The following is a 7,992-nucleotide window of genomic DNA, read 5'->3' on the forward strand; positions in this document are numbered from 1 at the left end:
AGGCGGGGTCTCTCCTCTGACGGCTCCCTGTTCTAGGTGCGGTGGTCCCTTCGGGTCCTGTCTCGGGCTTGTCCTCCTTCGGGGGTCAGGTGCCTGGACCCGGTACTTCCCTCTGGGTCAGTCAGGGAAAGGAGCTATAGCTCAAAGGTAAGTCTGGTACCGTTGGTGCAGACAGCCCTCACAGGCCAGGGTTCGGTTCCGGCCATTATGGGGCATCCTTTGGTCCTGACCTGCCGCCTTGGCACCTATGCTTCGGTGTCCCCAGGTATGGGCCGTACTCACTTCGGCAACTCATATCCATGAGTTGGGACAATTCCGAGGGGATTGGCGTGGCCCCTGCGCAAGGTGGACTCGCATGTTCGTGAGGCGTTCCATATACCGGGTCAGTCGCCCTGGAAGGGTCGGTTTCGCCGGTCCTGTCCCTTCGGGCCATCCTTCTCCCGGGGTCCGGCTCTGTGCCGGCTCGACTATGTCGAACCTTCCTTCGTTGCCTTGTCCCGCCTTGTCCCGGTGGTGTTTCGGCGCCTGGTGCCTCGGCTCGGTCTGCCTCCGGTGGATCGGTTCGGGGGGGGGGGCCTCGGCCCTCCGGACCGGTTTCTACGCCTCCTTCCGAGGCCTTATTGCCCGGTCTTTCGCGTGACCTTTCAGTCTGATGTACGCGTTTCCCCCGTGCCCTCTGATTTCGCGGGTCCTCGGGGATTCGCTTGGGCAGGGCCGGGGTGCTCCTGGGTGCTCGTCCCGGCTGCGCATGGACTTGTTTTGGTGTGATGTGCCTGGCACCCGCGCGTGGTGGCCTCGCATGCCCTGGGGCATTCCTGTTTTTGGCTCCCGGCGGGGTCCTCCGCCCCGGGTTCCCTCTCCTTTGGCCGAGCTGGCGCTTCGAGCCGCCTGGCCGATCCCGGTTCTTCCAGTACAGTGATTGGGTCCCCCGCTCTCGGCGCCGGTGTTGAGCCGGCACTTGTCGGCTGGCCGGCCTCCTTGTGCAGGCCTGGTCCTGGAGCGGAGGAGGATGCTTGCTCGGGGGTTGGGGCTTTGCTGCTGGGTTCCCGCGATTGTTCCAATGCTCGCTCCGGCGGCACGTATACATGATCTGGAACGATACTGAGAGGTTTGCCGCGGCTCCGGCGCAAGGAGGTCACGCTTATTCGTGGCAGGGGTTGGAGGCGGCAGTCCCGGTAGCTGAGATGGTCCTTGTCCAGGGTTCATTTCCCCGCCTCGGTGGGTCTTGGGCTTCATTACTTCCGTGGACTCGTGAATCCTCATGCCGGTGCCTACTCGTCTCACGTGTTCACACTCTGCAACTCTGGGCAGTTGCTTGCCTAATCTCCACTTGGGCCCCTTGCGGCGGGATGCCTGGCTCTCGCCTTGTATCCTGCTGAGGTTTTCTCACAGGGGTTTACCAGGTCGGGTTCCCGAGGCCCGCACCTTGTTGCCTTTGGGTGATACGTGCGCTATGCACATCGCGATACTCTGGCATACTCCCTCTCTCGTTCTACGAGCTCTTCGGGGCCCGCCCTTGTGGGCCCCGGCCCTCGGTGGCTTTGCGGTTCCTCGCCTGTCAGGTTTCCCTGGGGGCGATGGTGTCTGCTGGGCGGATGGGCGTGCGGGGGTCGTTCCTCCGCTCCACGCCCTTCTTGCGGGTTTTGCCGGTCGGGGTTGCTCCTCCGGCATGTCCCCCGTGTCCTTACCGGGGTCCCTTCCCGGGGGCCTCGGACTCAGGTGGTATCTTTCCCGCTTTTTCCGGCCACCGTGGTTCCTCCCTTGTCCGGGCTGGTGGTTCGGCGTGCTGTTTTGGCTTCCCTTAGCCGCACGTTTTTCCTTTCCCGGTGGGATGACCTGTGTTATGCCTTTTGGGCCCGGTTCGTCCGGGCCGCTAGCCCTCGTTCCTCCTTGGTTCGCGGGCTTACACGGGCTGGCATCCTGCCCTACGCTTCGCTGGGTTCGGGGGATCCGGCGGGGGCCCAGGGTCGGTCCGCGAGGTGTGGCTCTGTTCCCTGGGCCCCCTTCGTGGGTGTCTCCTCTGTGGAGTTTGGTCTGACTTCGGCGTGGTCATCACCCGCCTGGTACGTGGGTCTCTAGCAGTCCCGGGGGGACTTCGCTGGGGCCGTTCTGAGTGCTGGAGCTGCGACTCCTGGTTGGCCTCCTTTTCCTGGAGGTCTTGATTTCAGGTTTCCTGTGGTCCCTGTTTTCTTTTCAGTTGGTTACATCAACCTTGGGTTGGTTTCTCTGCAGCACCGTGTGGTGTTGTTGTTCTGGTGGTCAATGAAGCCTTGTTGGCTTGGGTATTGGCTCACTTTGTAACTCAGGGGGCGAGGAAGACTAACGAGGAGGTAATGCCCCGGTTACTTACCGGTAATCTTCATTACTCCGAGTATAGTCTTCCTCGCCACATGAGTTCCCTCCCCCCCTCCCTGTCTGGCTATCGGCTTCATTGTTTGCTTGGTAGATCAGGCTGATTGGTTGGGCCGGCCCGCCTCTTATAGAGGTCAGGTGGGACTGGTCGGCCATGTTGGGAGGGGGTGGGAGGTGGTTTCTTTTTGCTTTGGAGGGTTCTGTTGTGGAGCTAAAGCTCACTTTGTAACTCATGTGGCGAGGAAGACTATACTCGGAGTAATGAAGATTACCGGTAAGTAACCGGGGCATTAATAGGAGCTAGCTATATTGATAACGCTCATGTTGTGTGTGTCTCAGAAAAAAACATATTTGTTTTTTATGAAGGCCTTCACCCACCAACCTAGTTGGTGGCATGCTTCATCAAGGTTTGTGCTTCGAGTTCCTGGCAGGTTGCAGAAGGTGTAGCTACGGGTCTAGACTAAATGCCAAAGTGCAAGCCTTTCCCGGATCCCCGCCAGTGAACTTATGGAGTTTGTTTTCCAGATTTTGGAAGCACAAACCTAGAGGAAAACCTCCTCTTACAGTTAAAGCACCCTAGAGAGTGCTTCACCTAGGAAAATATACACCACATAAAGTGTTCCTTTTTCACGTTTACACATAGGTCCTGAAGAAAGCCAGTTTTTAATACGAGACCTGGCGGAAACTAGTTGACCACACTGGGCGTGGGAGACCTTAAATCTCTCCCATCATGCCCACAAGCCTTGTTTTAATGCTACCATGGGCCCACTAATAAATTATCCCTGGGACCCTTAGGACAGTTTTTAAACCCCACTCACAACACAATCACTGCACACTCACCTAACACTCTCCGCTCCGCTGTAAACAGACGTCGCAGCACACCTGAGGCAGCCTCAGTGCCTCGGATGGGGCCCGATGATGAAGCATGCCACCAACTAGGTTTGTGGGTGACTTCATATGAAACTAATACGTTTTTTTCTGAGACACACACAACATGAGCCTTATCAATGTAGCTAGCTCCTATTGATTATTACTAACAAGGATAAATGTCTTAAGCCATCCACCGCTCTCCCGCTTCCTATGTGTGTTGAACACTGTGGAAAACACACATAGATGTTAAGGCATCTTAGGGTTCATTCTGTGCAGGAAGATGTCCCCTCCTGCACAAAGACAATCCTGCATTCAATGTATGCACCCTAGCACCATGGTGCAAGTGTGCCTGTGTTTGTACTAGGCAGCCCATTGTGTACCGGTGCAGGGTGAATGGACAGGAATGTGCTATATGGGCTAAATATTGTGCACTACTGCTTTTTTCAGTGATGCAGTGCAGTGCAGATAGGTGACTTGTTGAACTGTACAGTGCCACTTTCTCAAATATTTAGGCCCTTGTGCCGTGCACATAATGGGCCCAATGCACTGCAACATATAGACAATGATGTCCCACATTGACATGCACTCACTGATCTGTCATTGGCAGTAGCTATAGAACACCAGTGAGTAGTAATGTGTCATGTCACTCTGTGTGGATGGATGGAGCTGCTGCAGGGCTCGAGGAGCATGCCAGGCCCAGTCCTTGCAGCTGTGCGACACCATCACTTGTACTCTGTGTGTGCTGGGGACATCGAGTAGGATAACAGAGATCTTGGTTACCCCCTCACCCAGTTGGATCACTTGTGCTGAGAGTGATCAGTCAACTGAGACATTGCTGGTGGAGTTGCATGAATTGAGTGAGCAGCACAGAGCTGGAGCCAGAGGTCAGATCAGGCCTGGGCAGTGATGATAGAGGAGCCTATCTGGTGATGAGGGCATGAAAGGGGCCTAGCCACTGTAGGGGCTTAGAGTGCAGGGTCGGGTCACAACACTACTGGTGAGTTGGGGCCCCTGGGGCTGGAGTATCTGCTGCAGGGTCCGGGGATCATGGTAGACCACGGCCCTGTGGCACTTAAAGTCCTGCCTGTGTGCTTTGGACTGCTGGCAAAGGTGTGGCAGTCCATATGTGAACTTAGCACATGGCCCCTCAGAGTTGGTACACTGTGGGAGAGTTGGGCACTGGTAACTGTACATGTTGGTACTTGTGCATGAGAAGGGTTATGTGAAGCTATAATGAGATGATGGACTTCAGAGGGTTCGGGGGTCATTCCTGGCCTAGGCCTCACTGCCAGACTTGACTTGCAGCAACTGCCAAACCACAGACGATTGTGTAGCGCTGCCTGTTTCCATATTGTGCTATAGATGTGTTGTGTCTGAGGCTGTTGCTTTGACGTGGTGGATGATGTTGGGTGGGTTGGTGCCCTGTCCTGGTGTGTCTCATGCCTAGGTCTAATGGGGCTGAGAAAGATTTGTTAGTTTACCTGATCGTGGTGAGGTCTTGTCTTCCCTTGCTTATAGATGCCTAGCCACAAAAGTCACACAGTGTTTCTACTGTCGTGTACATGCACAACTTGACAGCCCAGTTGTGCCATAGTTTGGGTTACTAGCTTCTACGGAGTCTGTTGTGCCCCTCACCCTTGCCTGATGAACACAAAGTGAGACCCAGCTGGTGCCGTTATTGCGGCTCCACTGCGCCCACCCCTCTAGAGGTTGTGTATGAATGTCTAGGTACCCTAGAACAGGTATAGCATCACACACAGTACATAAGGGGCCTGCCACTTAGTATAGCGCAGCAACGCGTCAACAATGTGAAACAGTGAAGTGGGGTACTGCTTGTAAAAACACACTGGTTTGGCAACATCGGGGGAGTGGACTTGTCTGTGTATCCCTAGCCAACCCCAACATATGTTGATTGCAGTCGACAACTCTATACACCCCGTGCTGTTATGTTTCATATAGGTAACTTAATTTAGGCCCAGGTAACATCATACCCCTTCACCTACAACACCTCCCCTACATTAAACAGTAACAAGCCTTTTAAGGATTGAGCGCCTTTTATGGACTGAACCTTTACCTAGTTCTAGGCCTGCGTGCAGAAGGAAGGTTTTCCATGAACAATAGTGTATTATGACTTCATCTTCAGATAACACTTTGGGTCAGATGTAGGTGGTCAAATAGCGAGCGCTAATGCTGAAATTCGCAGAATTTCAGCGTTTGCGATTGCAATTTGGCAGCGAGCAATGTAGGTAAGTTGAAACCTACTAGCAAAATAATGAATCGCACAATTGTGATTCCTTATTTTGCTCTTGCATTTAAGTAATCTCATATTGTGATTCCTTAAATGCAATGTAAGTAGCACAAAAGAAAGTGCACTTTAGCCTTAAGGAATCGCTAATTACCACCATCTTCAAGTTAGTGGTATTTAGAGATTTCCTTTCAAAAAGCACTTTTTTGCATTTTTTTAAGTGCCATGTTGCACACATTCATGCCTTGAGGGCATGTATGTGCCCCACATGTGCACACATGCACATTTCAGGAGTGCAACAGGGTGTCCATTTGGAACCCTGGCATCCTTGAAATGACGCCCTCAATTTGCATGTGCCTCTTGGTGATTTGCAAATTGCGGGAGTAATTCTGTTTCATTTATCTACATCTGGCCCAGTGTGAATGAATATTCATAAGGCTACTTGGAAACCAGGCAGAGGCTATACACCACCTTCCTAATATCTAGGGACAAGGTTCATCACATATGTCATCATCATACCCAACAATGGCTAACACAAGAACAAGGGACAAAGGGACTCTATGTACTTTTCTGTATAATTACAGCATCTCTTGCTAGCAGTAGTTAGAGGGAACCGAGACTTCCAGGCCATCACACTGACCAGAGACGCTGAGGCTCCTGCATACAGACGCTCCAGCTGACAGTGATCTGAACATCCCTTGCGAGTGTCCGACTTGAGACCACTAAGGGCTCTGTCATTTCTCATACTGAAGGTAATGGGGTTCGACTTAAAACGGGAGGGATTCTTGGCTTCACACCTACTCATATGCTAGGTACGCTTAGGTACATCTAGATAGGCATTGTAAGAGTATGCACACTTTCATGCATTTGTATTTAGTCATGCTAATTGCACAATCGTAGAACTGTACTATCCGTTTATATTCATAGTACTGCTAATCATTTATCTCTGCTACTGTTTAATGGTGTTACAGATCATATATTCTACACAAAAATAATACGTGTTCAATAAACCTTTATTGAAACACCCAGACTGTTTATTCTGTGTATCTCTGAGATAAGCTAAATGTGCACGAGTGACTGAGCGAAAAGTAGTACATTTTTTCCACGATCTTGAGGGATCAGGATTGTCATGTTCTGAGGCTGCCAGTAACTAATCTCTCCTCAATAAGAGGTGTCACTAGTGGCTCTGTGAGCTAGCATATATGCAAACAGGCTAACATACTCTGTGGGGTGCTCAGAGTAAGTCTACCACAAATCCTACAGTTTATGTTATCCAAACGCGCAGGTCTCGCACGGGTATTTTAGGAACTACATGACAGCACATAGCAGCAGGGCCCAACTGCACCAGAGGGTGATGCCCCAAGATCTGCTAGCCAGAGAATTCCAGAACCTTCTTGGAATCCAGAATAGATAGTCTTGTCACAGACCTGACACTGCCTTTGGGCCTTTCCTCGGTGCCCAGAGTGTTCACCAAGCTCTTGGCCCCTCTGGTGGGTATCCTTCATTCCAGGGGTCTTCTGGTTTTTCCATATCTGGATGACTGATTGATTGTCTCTCCTTCTTTTTCACAGGCTCTGTCGGATGTGGACCAGGTGTGTCTTCTGCTCGGTTCCTTTGGGTTCCTTATCAACCACGGGAAGTCCTCCCTGGTGCCCTCCCAGTCACTGAAGTTCCTGGGGGCTCTCTTCCACATGGACTTGGACATGGTTTTTCTCTCGCAGGAGCACCAGTTGACATTGTTTCGTCACCTTTCCTGGCTTCTGTCCCAATCCCGGGTGTCTGCCCGTCTCTGGTTGTGGAGTCAGGGGGAGATGGCTTCCACTCTGCATCTACTTCCTTGGTCCTGACTCCATCTGTACCCCCTATTGCATCATGTCCTGTCGCACTGGGATCCTGCCTCCTTGGACTACGAGACTCTGATCCCTGTCACTCCGGAGATTCGGGCGGATCTCCAGTGGTGGTTGTCCCCTCTCTCTCTTTCCCGAAGGTTCGATCTCCTTCCTCCTCGTTCTGTGATCGTGTTTTCCACGGATGCCAGTGCTTTGGGGTGGGGTGCCGTTCTGGGTTCCTCCAAGGTTCAGGGTCGGTGGTCCAGTTTCGAGTCCCTCCAGTCATCGAACTGGAAGGAGTTGAGGGCGGTTTGGTTGGCTCTTCTTTGGTTCGCTCCTCTCCTTCGGGGTCGGGCGGTCTCTGTGCAGACGGACAATCAGGTGGTTCGTTCTTATGTGAATCACCAGGGGGGCATGTGTCGTGCTCTGTTTCTCCTGTCCCGGGAGATCGGCCTTTGGGCCGAGTCGAATCTCTTGTCTCTGATGGCGGTCTATCTTCCGGGGAAGGAGAATGGGCCTGCGGTTTCTTTGAGCAGGGTGTTCCCCTCCTCGGTGTCCCTTTGTCTGTCCCATGTTCTGTTCGACCTGATTGTCCTCCGGTTCCGCCTTCCTTGGCTGGATCTGTTTGCCTCGGAGGAGTCCGCCCTTCTTCCTCGGTTTTGCAGCACAGTTCCCTCTCCGTTGGCGTGGGCTACC

The 7,992-nt window shown here is 52.7% G+C and overlaps 1 non-coding gene across 1 annotated transcript; it reads left to right on the plus strand.

The window, feature by feature from the left end:
* The first annotated feature begins 274 nt into the window (after window positions 1-274).
* On the plus strand, window positions 275-381 carry LOC147718908 (U6 spliceosomal RNA). Its single transcript, XR_015295426.1, has one exon. It is a non-coding gene; the product is annotated as a U6 spliceosomal RNA (small nuclear RNA).
* Window positions 382-7,992: the final 7,611 nt, after the last annotated feature.

Source organism: Lissotriton vulgaris, chromosome 4_1 (genome assembly GCF_964263255.1).
Source record: "Lissotriton vulgaris chromosome 4_1, aLisVul1.2, whole genome shotgun sequence".
Lineage (NCBI taxonomy): Eukaryota > Metazoa > Chordata > Amphibia > Caudata > Salamandridae > Lissotriton > Lissotriton vulgaris.